Source organism: Mytilus galloprovincialis, chromosome 1, assembly GCF_965363235.1.
Source record: "Mytilus galloprovincialis chromosome 1, xbMytGall1.hap1.1, whole genome shotgun sequence".
NCBI lineage: Eukaryota > Metazoa > Mollusca > Bivalvia > Mytilida > Mytilidae > Mytilus > Mytilus galloprovincialis.
The window spans coordinates 33,460,138-33,476,321 of NC_134838.1; the positions used below are offsets into that span (position 1 = coordinate 33,460,138).

Below are 16,184 nucleotides of genomic sequence, written 5' to 3' on the forward strand. Positions count from 1 at the left end.
TGAACCACATCAATATACGACAACCACAGAACATCAGGTTTCTGACTTAGGACAGGTGAATGTAAACTCAACACAGACACAAGGATTGAAATTTTGTATTTGCGCCAGGCGCGCGTTTCGTCTTCAAAAGACTCATCATTGACGCTCGAATCAAACTAAGTTAAAAAGGCAGAATAAAGTAAGAAGTTGACAAACACATGCAGCGGGTTTGACCGTTTTAATAGACACCAACCTTCGCCCAACATGAAACAATAATGCAATTTCACAAAATAGAAAGACACACTATAGAATATCGATTATTATCTCAATCAAAAGACATTCACAAAAATAAGTGAACAAACACCGAAAGAATAAATTTGATTTATGACACAATGTTAATACAAAATTAATAAAACAAGGAGATACGATGTATGAATACTCTTTTTAACGAGGTGATACGTTGTATTTTTAGATTCAATTAATGAGTAATTATAGTCTCACCACATTCAACAAACATTTCAAACAAGACATTACAGCAATATGCGTATTTCATGAATTATGTCGGATGCAAAATGATAAAATACAATAATTTAGGAGAATGTATTTCATCAAATTCAACTTATCTTACGTTAGAGTATGATAATTAAGATTCATTTAATAAAATTAAATGCCACCTTGATTTAACTCGGTATTGCAAGCTAAAACACGGAGAGAGAAGTGGAAGCTAGTGTGAAGCTAATTATATATGAGTACATACGCACGTACTTCGTAAAATGATTTTTATAAATAAGTATTGTGCCTAGTCACATATTTAGTTTCAATTAACCGTATATATTTAAACTGATATTTTAATAACATTCAAATTATTGATGGCAAGTCTCTCTCGTTTTGAAGAACGTTCCGAGTATGAAGTGTGTTTTACATAAAATATTTACAATCTTGATACCGTTGCTTTTGTTGGGTGAGTACACATTCAGGTATGCAAAAAAAAGGGGGAAAACAGAAATACATATATCTGCTACGGAACGGAAATTCAATGGTTACTTCGCGTACAATAACTTAAGGTTCGTGAAAAATATTTTGTACTTCAGAACGTTTACAACTTATTCACCAATTCATGTCATCTGCCAAAAGTGACTTAAGTAGATATTCATTTTGTATATCGACTATGAATTGTACAATGATAGGCTCTCATGTTTTAAAAGGTGTATATATGATATTAACTCTCTAATATTAAAATATTACATTGGACATTGTCGATATCCTTTATATGTGCTTTTTTATTTCAATTGATACTTAGTAAAATATAAATGTTTTATTATTATCCAACTTGCAAGATATATTTTGTTACTATCTTACAAACGTATGTCAAGAAAAAAACCAGAGTCGTTTTGATATAATTAAAGCGAAAAGTATTTGGAATCCAAATGGTATAAGAATTGTATTTGATTAATTCTTTCATCTCTCCTATGTTTTAATTTTCATGAAAAAAAAATGAAATGATTACATTCATTTAAAATATACCCTTGCCACTGTGATAGGCCTAAGAACATAGCCGTCGTGTATTGGTAAATGCATTTGACTTCTAACACAGAGGTTACTGTTCGATCCCCACTCCGGTGAGAAAATTTCAGGGACTGAATTTTCGGCTCTCCCTTGACACCATTTGCGAGTATGGTCTTGAGGAAACGATAATAGTCCGTCGGAAGAGGACGATAAATGGCTGACATGTGTTAAGAGAGAGCCATATCTCTTGCACGTAAAAGATACCCTTGTAGATTTCGAAAAAGAGCAGGCTTATGCCGCTACAAGGCAGCACTTGCTGCCGCAAAGTGAAAATGGATTAATATAAGTTGCAATAACTTGTTTCCTTATCCACTATAAATAAATATGTTTAAACTAAACTAAGAACAAAGACAATTTGATAAATGTTTTAAAGCAAATAGATACAAATTTTATTCAATATTTGTATTGCGTGATTATCATTATTGATATACAATTATTTTTATGAACGGTTCTCACGTCTTCTATAATTTGTTGCTTGCTTGTCTGGTTTCTAATTTTATTTCTTATTTCTGTCCGTGTCTTTTAATTTTTGGTTTCTAAGCCTTCTTGTGGGCTTTCGGTATTCCCTTTATATCCCGGCTATTTGGTATATAAACCCATAAAAAGGCGTGTCCTTCTTGGGGATTGTTTGTATTGTCTTTACAAAGGTTGCCAGACATATCTAGAGTTTTTACGCTTTTGAAAGTTGTTGTATGCCTCAGTGTGTTGATAATTTCTATACGTTTTCGCACATAAAATGCATTTATTCATCAACTTATATTTTCAGTGAGTAATGGTAGAACAGAAGGCGATGATTGCTACGACTTTTATGACACTTATTATAACTCGTATACTGATTATTGTGCCTATGACTCGTAAGTAAGACATTTACAAGTGAGAGGTTGAGCTAGCTTTAAACAAGGTACAATCCACCGTTTTCTACATTAAGTTAACATGTCATTATAATATTTGACAAAATACGATCGATAATTTCATATTTTGATAGCAGTTATGCTTAGTGCCTTCTTGTGAATAACACAAAAGCTTTAGTAGAAATATGTAATAAATCGGGTATAAACAGATGAAAATGTTATAAAACTATATAGGACTCGAATGGTCTAAATAAAAGTGAAACTCCGTGCGTTATCAGATTAATAATCTCATGCTGTTAGTGTATTATCCGTCAAAGGCCATATCATGCGGAACATATGGGCCTCTGACAGAATGGTCTTAGTTGCTCTTCAACGATGTCACTAGCATGCCAAATATGAGATCATGGGGTCGAACCCTGCATTTGACACATGAAATTGACTCCAATGCAATCTTCATTGACTGGGATTGATTTTTCATCTGTAAAATGTCTGTGATTTTTTCGTTGCACTGCAGTTACCTCCTCAATACAAAACTGACAGTCACTATACAGTCAAGAGGACTGAAAGTGACATTAAACAATAACAAACAATCAATCATATAATATTTTCTAGTATGTTAAGAATCTAAAACACTGTAACAATCAGCATATTTAGTAAGGATTTTGTAGAATTTACAGTGTGATAGTTTGTGTCGTTCTTTTTCCTAACTTAGTGTTGTAGCTATTGAGAAAAAAGTACCTCTGTTTGTGCGATAATTATAACATACATTGCTATGATGAATAAACTGAGAAACTTAAATTATACCGATACGAAAAAAAGAATTGAAAAGAGATGATAAGAAGACAGTGAATTATACATAACTTAATAATAAAACAACTTTAATTCTGACTATATAGTCAGAACGACAAATCAAAATACGTTACAAGAAGTTGGTCTGATAAGGTGCAATACAAATTCAAATTTTATAATATACTACAAAAAGACTAAATTGCAATGTGTCAAATTTTCTATTCCAAGAAGCGACGAACACTATCATGTACAGCAGATAGAGCTATTACTGTTAAGTCATATTTTAAATTATTTCAACTTTTGTCGCAATTTGTTCATAACACGATTTTTTTGAAGAATTCTTTGTTCAATAGTTTAATCTAATATCTTTGTTTTAGCTACATGATAATAATTTTCGCTGATCGGAACGGAATTGGTCTCTGACTGGTAATGACGTCTTTTCACTAAATCCGTTGTGTGTTAGACGTTAATGGCTTTAAACTAGCTGTCAGTAACTCCGAGTGCTTTCAAATCTGTGCTAAATGTCTTTTTGTTGTGGGGATGAATGTTTATCCTGTCATGTCCACTCAGAATTTTCATTAGATGTATTTCTATTAGTATCAATCTGATAAGCTAAGCAATTTTCAACTGATTCATGCAGTTTGTTCTTATGTTGTTGTAAATAAATAAACTCATCATAGATACCAGTATTGAAATTTGCCTTTGCGCCAGACGCGTGTTTCTTCTACAAAAGACTCGTCAGTGACGCTCTAATTAAAGAAATAAAAAAGGCCAAATAACGTACGAAGTTGAAGACCATTGAGGAACAAACATTTCTAAAGGTTTTGACAAAAACAGCTAAGGTAATCTATTTTTGAGGTAGAAAACCCTTAGTTTTTAAAACAAATCAAAGTTGATTCACCACTGTCCCTTGTTAAGGGAGGTTTGACACCTGAAGAATAGTTTAATTGCTTCACATTATGTATGTGCATGACCCAAGTCAGGAGCCTGTAAATCGTTGGTTTTCGTTTGTTGCTGTTTGTGGTATTTGTTTTTCATTATTTTGTATAATAAATTTGGTCGTTAGTTTTTTCGTTTGACTTGTTTTGCGTTTTCATATTGGGGCATTGTATAGATGTGTATGCGGTAAGGAGTTTGCCCATTATTATTTATAGATGGTTGGATCTGTTAATTTTGTGTCATTTGGTCTCTTATGGAGAGTTATCTCGTTGGCAATCATGCCGAATTTTCTCATTTTTATATGTTACAATCGGTCATTACTGAGATATATTTAGTAAACAGGTTTTTACTTTTGGATCGCACATTCTATTTATCAAGCAATGCAGCAACATTGGAGTTATTAAATTGATTTTTTGGTTATCAAATATAGTTTTCTTCAACTGTTCATACCGTACTTTATTTTTCATTTGTAGTATCAAAAGGGGAAAATCAAATGCACAGGCTAAGCTTCTCCGACAAAGACACCATCATTCTCATTCTTCATATCTTTAGTGAACACCGTCATGATAGAGGGATAATACGACTATCATGATTTCTTTGGATGCAAACCCGCAAAAAAGGAGTTGATATACAGACATATTTAATCAAACACCAATAAAATATATCTTATTGTCTGAAATTGACAGGAATGGACGACTTCAAACTCATATCAAATAGAAAAATTATAATTTTGGGTTACCAATTCATCTTTTCATTTTGAAGATGAAACAAATCGTCTTTCCAATCGTGACGCGTTTACGTATCTGTATAGATACGTTAAGAATATGCATGGTGATGTTCCTTTGGCACCATCTTACGGTGTTTATATTTCACAGCTCGTTCGCTATGGCCATTTCTGTTGTGGCGTTTTTTATTTTAACGAACGCAATCTATGTATTACTGGTAAATTGTTAAACCAGGGATATCGTTAGCACAAATTACTTGAAACCTTTACTAAATTTTTCCAAAGATATAAAAATTTGGTTTTGAAGTTCGGTTGTACCTGTAGAAAACTTATTTCAAACGGGATAGCACATCCTCATTTGTAGGGAAATGTTGGTAACCGTGCCCGGAAATTTAGAAATGATCCTTGTAAACTTATCACTCCTTTAAATAAACTTATTCAAAAGGTTACCAATTCAACACTGAAATAAGATCATTGAATATTGATTTTATTGGTATAACTATTGATTTTGTTATCAGTAAATTAAAAGCAAACTAAATATTACTAGTATGTTATATACATATCCACATTCATGGATCTACAATCTGTCGATACCTGTAACTTGGCATTGCACAAATTCATGTTTTTCTCTGACTGTTTATGACGTCTTTACACTAAATCCATTGGATGTTGGATGTGTACGGATTGATTGTTTAGTTTTAGATGCATGATTTTTTTTATTAGTTGTTAGTGGCTTTGAACTAGCTGTCAGATAACTGCGAGTACTCTCAGATCTGTTCCTAGTGTCTTTTTGTTGTCGGGATGTACAAGTACCCGGCCACGTCCACTTGTATTTTTGTCCATCTGATGAGTTAAGCCTTTTTTACAACTGATTTTTTATAGTTTGTTCTTATGTTGTACTCTTATACCACTGTCCCAGGTTAAGGGAAGGGTTGGGATCCCGCTAACATTTTTAACCCCACCACATTATTCACATTAATTGGACTCTATTGTAATTGGTCGGATTCTTGTGGAAAATGTTCTGACGCAGAGGAGTTGGCGAATAACCAATGAAATTAGGTTGGTGATAACCGACAAATGTTTGTGTCTCAAACACTTGGTTTTGACCGGATAGTTAAACTTTTATATACTTTAGGGTAAACATGCATACTGGTCTCTTTAATGAAATATGAAAAATTATTGACATTTCAGATTAAAAGGGTGATCTTTGACATATTTCGAGAATCATATTTGTGTTAAAGTCGTTCTTATACGTTTTCTTTTGACAGAGTTGTTGGTGCAATAATAGGAGGAGTAATTGGTGGTCTTTTTGCACTCGGTATATTTGTAGTAGTCATTGTTGTATGTTGCCTTCATAAAACAACAGCACGACCAGGACATGTAGTGAATTCAACAGCTGTTCCAACTGTAACACAAACTCAGTGTAAGTTTATCTTCACCATTGTAGAACTACAAAAAAGAAAGGAATATGGAAGAAAATGACACCTTACTCAGGGTTTTATTATTCTTGAAAACAAATACTGTTTTGTAAAACGTAAAACACACTTGTGATTTCTCACGGTTTTTACTCTTGAGAAAGCATTTCGCATAGATATAGTTATAAACAACAAAACATGCAAAACACCGTATCAGAAACATTGTTCATTTTGAAATTTAAACAGAATAGAATCCACATGCTAAAAATCACATCAGTCATTTTTAAAACCGAAAAGAAAGCTATGATATATATCATTCTAAAGACATACAATATAACAGCACAAGTTTGTCGTTTCATCTGTTATGACTCATCAACGGTTTTTACATCAATCATATGGCTTTAAGACCCTTCTGATCACGAGTTCATCCGATTGTTATTTGGTTTGTGTCTTTATATTTTTATCTCTTTTATGCAAAGTTGTATGTAAACTCGGGAGTGGAGACGGGTGTCGTTGATTTTTTTCTTTTATTCGTCCCGTTTTCTGTTTTTCCCTACGGCTTTTTATCACATCCACACCTCCCCTCGTTTTTTTTTCTTCTAACTTTAATAATTATTCATAATGCATACTTTCTTTTCCAGTTGGTGGAACCTATGGTAATAATTTTTCAAACCACACTACCACCCAGTTTGGAACTCAGTTTACATATGGTCAGCAGCAACAGTATCAGCCTAATCCGTACCAGCAACAGTCTCATCACGATTTGTATCCTCCACCGCCAGCATACAACTACTAGCATAATTAAGACCTTGTATATTGTTCCAAAGTGATTGTGATGTAACATTATAATGAAAACATGGTTCATAAAGACAATACTGCAATAAACTATGTTTATTGACTTTAATGAATTCTTCGCAAAATATTACGCCACTCAGATTCTATCAATTTCAAAGTTGAACATACCATTGTTAACGAACAGAACAAGTAAACAAGATCGTTCTTCATCATCATAGAACAGTAAGGTTTAATCGAACTTTACGTTAAACAACCAATAAGCAATCGATCAATGGGCGAAATGATATCAGCAAATGATGCATAATTTTCTTTGCGTTTGTATATTCTAGATATTTGTTCCTTTTGCTGCTGTCAACTACAAAAAAATTGTGTTGGTGTATTTATCAAATTTACTATCAATTAAAAAACATTTTTATTTGTGTCTATTTTAATTTATCTATTTGTATGAGTGTTGAACCTTTTAGTCAGTTTTGTTGTATGTTCAATATAAAGAAACTATAAAACAACTGTCATACAAATAGAAGATTTATCTATCTTTGAAAACCAGGCTTAACTAAACATTTTCTTCGAAAAATGTATGTACCAAGTCAGGAATATGACAACTGTTTTCTTTTCGTAATCTAATCTAAAACCAGACTTAGACTTATTTTAAACTGGCTTTTACTGTACGTTTTACTGTGTGTTTATGCAAAATTTGGAATAGGAATAGGGGAGGGTTGGGTTCTCTCAAAACATGTTTAAACATGCCAAATGATTGCGCCTGTCCAAAGTCAGGAACATCTATCTTTGGTTAGTCTTATACTTTTTTTTTATTTTGGTTCATTTGTTTTTTCGAAGTTAAGTATTGCGCTTATTTCGCTGAACTAATATACGTTGTTGTTTAGTGACCAGCTGAACCCCGCCTCCGGTTGCAGGAATTGCTGGTTGCGATGTTTGGTTTGTTGTCTTTTTGACACACTCTTCGTTTTTATTCTCTTTCATATTAAAATTAGTTTTCATTTATTTAATTCATCTGATTTTTTCTATCAATAAACTAATAAACTCATCAACACAGACTAAGAAGCCGTAATAATTCTTAAATTGAGTTTTCTTTTTTCAATTTTGTTCATCTAGTATAGGCTGTGAATAAGGCGTCATGCAGTTTATCGATGAGTAAATCTCGGAAACGATACAAAAATAAATAGAAAAATAAGGTAGCGAACAAAAACTCAAAGAATATCATGAACTTCAAAAGGAGCGAATCTGAATTCGTCGAAAGAGCACTTGCTTTGCATGCATCTTCAACCATTCAAATTCTAACTCGGTGGTAAAACTATTAAAATTGGTTATAGGATAACAGATCTGACGAATAACGATTTTTAAAGAAATCATGTGGCAAGTATATTCATACACCGAAACATCGTGTCGGTCAAATAATTCGTGAAGGTGACTTTAAAACGTATGTAGTATCGATTTCAGTCGATCTTCCTCATACATGTTACTCTGTTTGAGTAGTTTGTGTTTAGCAGCACATCTATGACATATTAGTCAAATAGTGTGAACAAGTACGATCGTAACTTATTTGAAGATATATAACCGACATACAAAAGGACAGAGTGTATGCTTTTGACAAGTAGGAAATTGAAATCAACGTGTTTGTCGTAAATTATCGTCTGAAGTCGTTCATCTGTATCAATATCGAGGAAACTGTCAAGACACGAAAAATGATATCACGAAGTTCGAATGTATGTATTGAAACGATAGGTGGGTCCCCTGAAATGGAACTTGTTTCTTCTAAATTTGTGTGATGACGTTGTTTAAATCTTAACGATAATTGACTTTTCTTATTATATATTTCTTGTAAAACTATTATTATTTGAACATTGTTAACTCTTAATCTCTTTATTATTCTTGCCTATGTTTTTACATTCGGAACACCTGTGCATTGTTTACTTCAACTGTTTTCTGGATATATTGTTCCGCTATCCATTTTTTTTAATTCACGATATTCTATAAAGCTTAAGGTTTATTATGACCCCTTCTATAGCCATTTTTGTACGAATTTTTAAACTTCAATTGTATCAAAACTACAGATATAATGTATAATAGAGATAGGCCATTTTGTACATATACCAAGGGGGAAATTTGATGCAAAGCATTATTATTTACTGTTTATTCAAACCTGTTGTACGATAATCAGTCTGTATAATAGTCTCATGTTGTAATTTTCTGAAGTGTCTATCTTTCTAAAATCTCATTAAGTGTAAATATTTCATATAGTTTTATGAGGTGGTTGTTTGTTAATTGTGTCTGAGTGGTATGCAAAGACTTTTGTAAATGTATAGTGTCAGTGAACAGTGTCAGTGTAGGTCACCAACGGCAGGCTTACTAAATATTAAAGTTATTTATATTTCCTATCCCAAAGAGCAAAGGTTTCATAATGATAAGCCTTCCATTGATGAAATGAAAAGTTTAATGATCACATCAACCTGTTTTTTACAGCTGTAATTTAGGTAAATTATTTTCTGTGTGTATTGATAAGAAGTCCTGATTATTTCCTGTGTGTATTGATGATAAGTCTTAAATGTCCAATATTTAGTACAAGTAACTCTCCTGGTTGAGCAAATCACAATTAAAGTCAAGACAGCAACCCACATATTTTACCATTGTAATCAATGACCTACTCCAAACAAATTTAACATAAGGGATATCTGTGTGTTAACCAAAACATAATACTTGCAAATCACACTGGCTAAAGCAGGAAGATATGTTAAAATAATAATTTTATTAAAAATAATCAAATCAGTTTTGGCCCTTGAGAAACACTCAGCATACAAAATAAAATTTTGAGTTCCTGCCTGAGCAGGTCAGCTTGCGTTTAACCTTCATTTAAAGGAAGAAACTGCCTGCCCGACAATGCGCCAGCCAGGAAGTGGAGTGTCTCCACAGAGAGGATGAGAATAGACATCTCATCTGCAGACGGGTTGTGCAAGGTCTGCATCAGGGGATAGCCCATGTGGTGCTATTACAAGTTGTAAGTAGCATGGTCTATCAAACTGGCACTGGAATAATTTTGATCAAGTTTGTCCCCGAAATGCTTGGGGATGAATGAAATTTTAGAAATGACCAGTGATAAAATTCCATCAAGGTCCAAACACACAGATGGAACAGCTGAGTGCCCCAAGGATTTAGGAGAGTGGACTTATTCAACTTCAATAAAGTCATGAGAAAAAAGAAAAAGAAATAATAATAAAATAATGATAAAATACACATGTTGACATATAAAATCATAATAATAAAAAATACATTTTGCAATGATATCATAATGCTTTGTGTTAAGAATTACCTAACAAATCTTGTGCATACTTAATGAAGAAGATGACACTCTCATATACCTGCAGTAACTATCAGAGGACCAGCGTTCTAGTACTTCAATATGTGCTTTACCTGCAGTAGTGGCAGCTCCAATGCGTAGGCTATGACCATTATAGTGATCGGGATTGAAGCCACATAAACTAAGTACATGTTTAATGCAATTAATGAAATTAATGAAATGATTTCTTTCTAAAGCTGAAGAATTTTGTGAGATAAAAAATGGATCAGAAGGGAAATTAGGAATTAGATTTTTTCGAGTTCGAAAATATTTGATTAAGATTTTATAAGGACAAATCTGATTTTGTACTTTATGAAGTTGAATATCTATACCCTTCCTGAAGGGATCTGTTTTTGACTGTTTCAGTTTCAAAACGGTCATATCTTTATGAAATGTAATATCTCCAATACATAAATTTACAGATGAGTCATATTGGTTGGCATTCAACTGTGAATCTCCACATCTCAAAAAGCCATAAAAACCTACTGTACAGGCTGTTTCTAGCATTAAATCAATAAAAGGAGTAAACACCCCATGTCTAAGGCGAAATATGATTTTTATGCCCCACCTACGATAGTAGGGGGCATTATGTTTTCTGGTCTGTGCGTCCGTTCGTTCGTCCGTCCGTCCGTCTGTTCGTTCGTTCGTCTGTTCGTTCGTTCGTCCGTCTGTCCCGCTTCAGGTTAAAGTTTTTGGTCAAGGTAGTTTTTTATGAAGTTGAAGTCCAATCAACTTGAAACTTAGTACACATGTTCCTTATGATATGATCTTTCTAATTTTAAAGCCAAATTAAACTTTTGACCCCAATTTCACGGTCCACTGAACATAGAAAATGAAAGTGCATGTTTCAGGTTAAAGTTTTTAGTCGAGGTAGTTTTTGATGAAGTTGAAGTCCAATCAACTTGAAACTTAGTACAAATGTTCCCTATGATATTATCTTTCTAATATTAATGCCTAATTATATTTTTTATCCAATTTCACGGTCCATTGAACATGGAAAATGATAGTGGGAGTGGGGCATCCGTGTACTTTAGACACATTCTTGTTAAATATCTCAAAAGTAATAGGTAATCTCTTATGGTTCCTAGGTTTTTGAAGTTTTTTGACAGAGTTCAAACTGTAAGTGAGTCTATCTAAAGGTGTGTGTTGTCAGATTCTAAAGGGTCTTTACAACTATTCTGCAAATACCTGTATCTTATCCCACATAAATACAATTTAATGTCAAATTGGTTCAAGCATGGGAATGCTATAATAAGAGATTAAATCAGTATGCCAGAATATAATATTCAGTATTCAATAATGAGAAAACCAGAAAAATAATATTCACTATTCAATAATGAAAATTCTATAAAAATGATAATCAGTATTTGATTTATGAGAATGCTATAAAAATAATACTCAATGATGAAAATGCTATAAAAATGATAATCAGTGTTCAAATTATGAGAATGCTAGAAAATCAAAGTTTCAAACATTAGAATGCTATAAAATTATCTTCAGTATTCAATGATGAGAATGCAGTAAAAAGGATATTCAATGTAAATTTCTAAAATGAGGAAGCTACACCAGATCTATCAATTATAGATTTGAACATCATAGTAGATGCATTCAGAATGCATTTAAGAATGAGGATGAAAAACTGCCTGTATGTCAATATCCCAGTTCAGGAATGTGGAGCAAGGGGTTTCCACAGAGAGGATGAGAATAGACATCTCATCTGCAGCCGGGTTGTGCAAGGTCTGCAGCAGGGGATAGCCCATCTGCTAGTAGAGTAGCAGGGGTCTATCAAGACTGGCTCTGCAATACAGGCATGAGGATGTAATAAACCACATTCAGTATGATAAAATTTTTTAATAAATTTGTGAAGATACCAATCTGTTCAATTTTATGCTGTTGATAAATAAATCCTTGGCTAGAAGTTCTCATCATTGAATACATGTTTTATGCAGTTAATATATTTAAAAGTCCTTTCGAAGATTCTTGGGTGGTATTGCATGCTCATGTATACTGTTGTCTGTATTTAAACTAAACATTGTATGTGTAAATAAAAATGATAAGCATGTATACTTTACAGTAAACATGACTGTAATCCGACATTGATATATTAAACAGTTACTCCTCAACAGTTTATAGAGCAATACAACCTATGTGCATACGGTCTCTTACTTTGGATAAATAGATAACTGTGAAAAAAGTCCATCTAAAAGACGTATATTGTCAATTGGTTCATAATCACATACTTCCTGACCTCTTTGGTACATATGAGGCTCACAGTAGTGCTGTTTTGTAGTCAATATCCTAAAAATGGTACTGATTGAATGGTTGGAGAAATTATGTCCACATGAAAATAGAATCTGAATATACTCCATGTTGTAGTAAGGATGCTCTAGTTTCAAATGTTGTATGGTTGAAGTATCTGTTACAATCCTGTATGAACATGGGAGTATTCTGAATTGATAAACATGTTAAATGTGTTGCTCTTCTGTGCGTAAACCACAGGTTAAGGATGAAATATTGTTAAAATTATCAAATTTCAAAGTGATACTACAATAAGAATACTGGCAATTTGTTCAAGTGTATATGTCGGTATGATTGAGTATCGTAAGACAAATCTTAAGTCATTTTCACAAAGGCGGTCGTAAGATTATTTTTTATCTTAAGAGTATTCTTAAGTTTTTATCTTAAGTAAAAACTTACGACTACTCGTAAGATAAACAATTGCATAGCAACCTTGTTTCACTTTCGTTTCACATGCGCAATCTCTGTAATCTGTAATCGTAGTTCTGCCAATCAAGGCACACCTCCATTCACACAGAGGAAAATGTCAATACGCAATATAACACAATACAACGCGCATCACTTCATATATTAAAATATAAAAAATGTCCGCCACCTCAAGAATTTATGTTACATACACAAATAAAACATACGAAAAATCTTTGATAGAAATAAAACTAAAATGTTCTTTGAATACAAAAACAACTCATTCTGGGACCATGTGTGCCCGATATGTACTTGCAAGGCCAATCTTTCTAAACTACACTATTAAGCAATTAGAAGTTAGATTTTCTACTGCCTTGCTTATCTATATTAGCTAATAAAGCATATCGTTTGTTATGCATATTATAAAGCAACTGTCTACACAGGGGCTCCAAAATGTTACTGGTTTCCTCAAAAACGGCTCTGTTTGCATTAATGTCTACATAACAGAACGGATTGATAACTAGTTGGATAAGATCAATTGGAAACGAAGTTGCAACTTTGGCTAGGATCATGCTTCCATTATCTAAGATCTTTGACAAAAGTGGTATTCTTGTCTCTTCTAACTTTTCACACAATAGAATAAAATGTTCCACCGTTTCATCCGCTTTACCACAGAGTTTACAAGTTGGACTTATAAAATTATTCTTTGAAAACGATGCCTTGTGGGTTTGTAGGATATAGTTCCCAGTTGAAATTTTAAGACGTACAGGAATTTTTCTGATGTCCTTTAGATTTGCATTAACTGATATAGCTAAAGGATGTACGGATCCAATATTATATTTATGGTCCATAAATTTAAGAATTGAGTAACCTTTTGACTCATCAGTAATTTTAGATGTCCAATAGTCATGAATTTTGGATTTAACTAGCTTTTTCCATTGTATTGGAATTTGATAACGGATTGGTTAAATAATCATATAAGTCATTAATTTCATATTTTAAACATAATTCCTTGACTTCAATAAACCAGCTGCAACTATTATGTGGTTTTATCTGTAACTGTCTTTCGGCTAGCCGCCATTCAATTGAATCACAATTCGCTCTAGATATGTTTCCAAAAAGATTGATAGCTTTGACGTGGATTTCAGCTTCTATAGGGAGTAAACCAGATAAAGTATAAACTGCAGAATCTGCTACGTTGGAATTTAAAGACAGAATTTGTTTGATCCATTTTTTATATTGAATAGATATATTATTTAGTATTTTTCCTTTAGGTAATAAAATTTCCAAACCATAAGTTAATATTGGCAGAATATATGTTCTTATCAATGCTATTGAAGTTTTACTATCTAGACCATTCTCTCCATGGAGGCCTGTACCCATTAAACTGTACATTGCTCTACGTGCTTTCTTTATATTTTCATTTACTGTCGATTCAGCAGAATTTTTGTCAGATTTTTGAATTCCTATGTGTGAGGCGTTCGAAACAATTGGCATGTTTTTTCCATTTAATTTCCAAAATCCATCTTCAATTTCATAAAATTTGCGGCATGTTTTTACTGGAATAATAACGCTTTTTGTAGGCTGTAATAAATACCCTTCTCTTTTGCTAAAATCCAAAGCAATGTTAATCATGGTTTGTAATTCTAGAGGGTTGTTGGAGACAAGTGCTACATCGTCAGCACATGTAGGAGCACAACAATTTACGTTCCCTACTCTTCCACCAAGACCTGATGTACTTAAAATGTTAAGCAGAGGATTAATGTAGATTTTATATAAGTCAGCGCTGAATGCACCTCCTTGACGGACCCCTTGATCAATAGTGAACATCTCTTTTGACATTATATTATTCCATTTGATAAGAGAAGATGCATTTACATATAGATTATTTAGTAATAGTATTGATTGTTCCGTGAAGTCTATCTGGAACATACGACGGATCAAATTAGCATGTACCACAACATCGAAAGCTGACTTGCCATCTAATAAGGCTATGTAGACTGGAAGTTTAAGGTCTTTGCTTTCCCTTTCAAATTCTTCTATAAAAAGTTCACAAATCAGTGGAGAAGTGCCCTCAGTGAATCCTTTTTGGAGTGGGTTTTGTGAAATTATAATTTTTGGATTTTCTCTTTCTTTCAATATTTTTTCTATAATTTTTGAGTATGTTGGAGTTATAGTAATTCCTCTATAATTTTTGGCATTTTTTACATCCCCTTTATTTTTGAACACAGGAAATAAAGTTCCAATTTTCAGTAAATCCGGTATGTAGCAGAATTTAAAGCAGATATTCAACAGATGTTGTAAATGTTGTAATAAAGATTCGCTTCCATGGATAAAATGTTCAGCTGTTAAACCATAAAAATCCTCAGCTTTGTTTGTATTGAGTTTTGAGACAGCTCTTTTTATCTCTTCAGTAGAAATTTCCTGATGAATATATGTATCTTTACATTTGTTAATAATATGGGTAGCTTCTTTTTCAATTGAATTTAGATAAATAGTGTCAAAAGAGTTATTGTTGGACTTTTTTGCTAGGTCTCCAAAATGTTTATTCCAGCCCTTCATTACATTTTCGGGAGATTGGAAAATTTCTTCATCAACAGTTAGTTCCTCAATAAAGCGTGAAAGTCTACCTCTTTGTTTTTTATAAGGCTGTAGAAAAGTGCCGGATCGTTATACCCTGCATCAATGATTTTCTGCCGTTCTTGTATTCTTTGTAGTGCAGTTTCTATTCTGCATTGTTTACGAAGAGAGGAAGTTGTGACTTTCTTCTGAATAGCAAGAGGATGGTTGGGGTCAGGTGGACGACCATTTTGTTTCCACTGAAAGAATGCTATTTTTTTCTCTGATATTGCTTGAGAAATATTTTCAGTCATAATTTGTAATTTCTTCTTCCGTATCTTTTTTTTCTTTTTGGGAGCAACAGCCAAAGTAGCTTTAGTAAGAGTATGGTTGAGAGACTGAAAAGCTTGATCCAGTTCATTAGGGTTCATTGGATCGACTTTTAATAGAGCTATGCCTTCTTCAACTAGAGTTTTATATTTATCTCTATCTATATTGTTCCATTTGACCTT

General features: G+C 32.9%; 1 long non-coding RNA gene across 1 annotated transcript; it reads left to right on the forward strand.

The window, feature by feature from the left end:
- Positions 1-2,310: 2,310 nt before the first annotated feature.
- Positions 2,311-7,410, forward strand: LOC143075527 (uncharacterized). The gene is made up of 3 exons (XR_012978342.1): positions 2,311-2,399; positions 6,117-6,271; positions 6,905-7,410. It is a non-coding gene; the product is annotated as an uncharacterized LOC143075527 (long non-coding RNA).
- Positions 7,411-16,184: the final 8,774 nt, after the last annotated feature.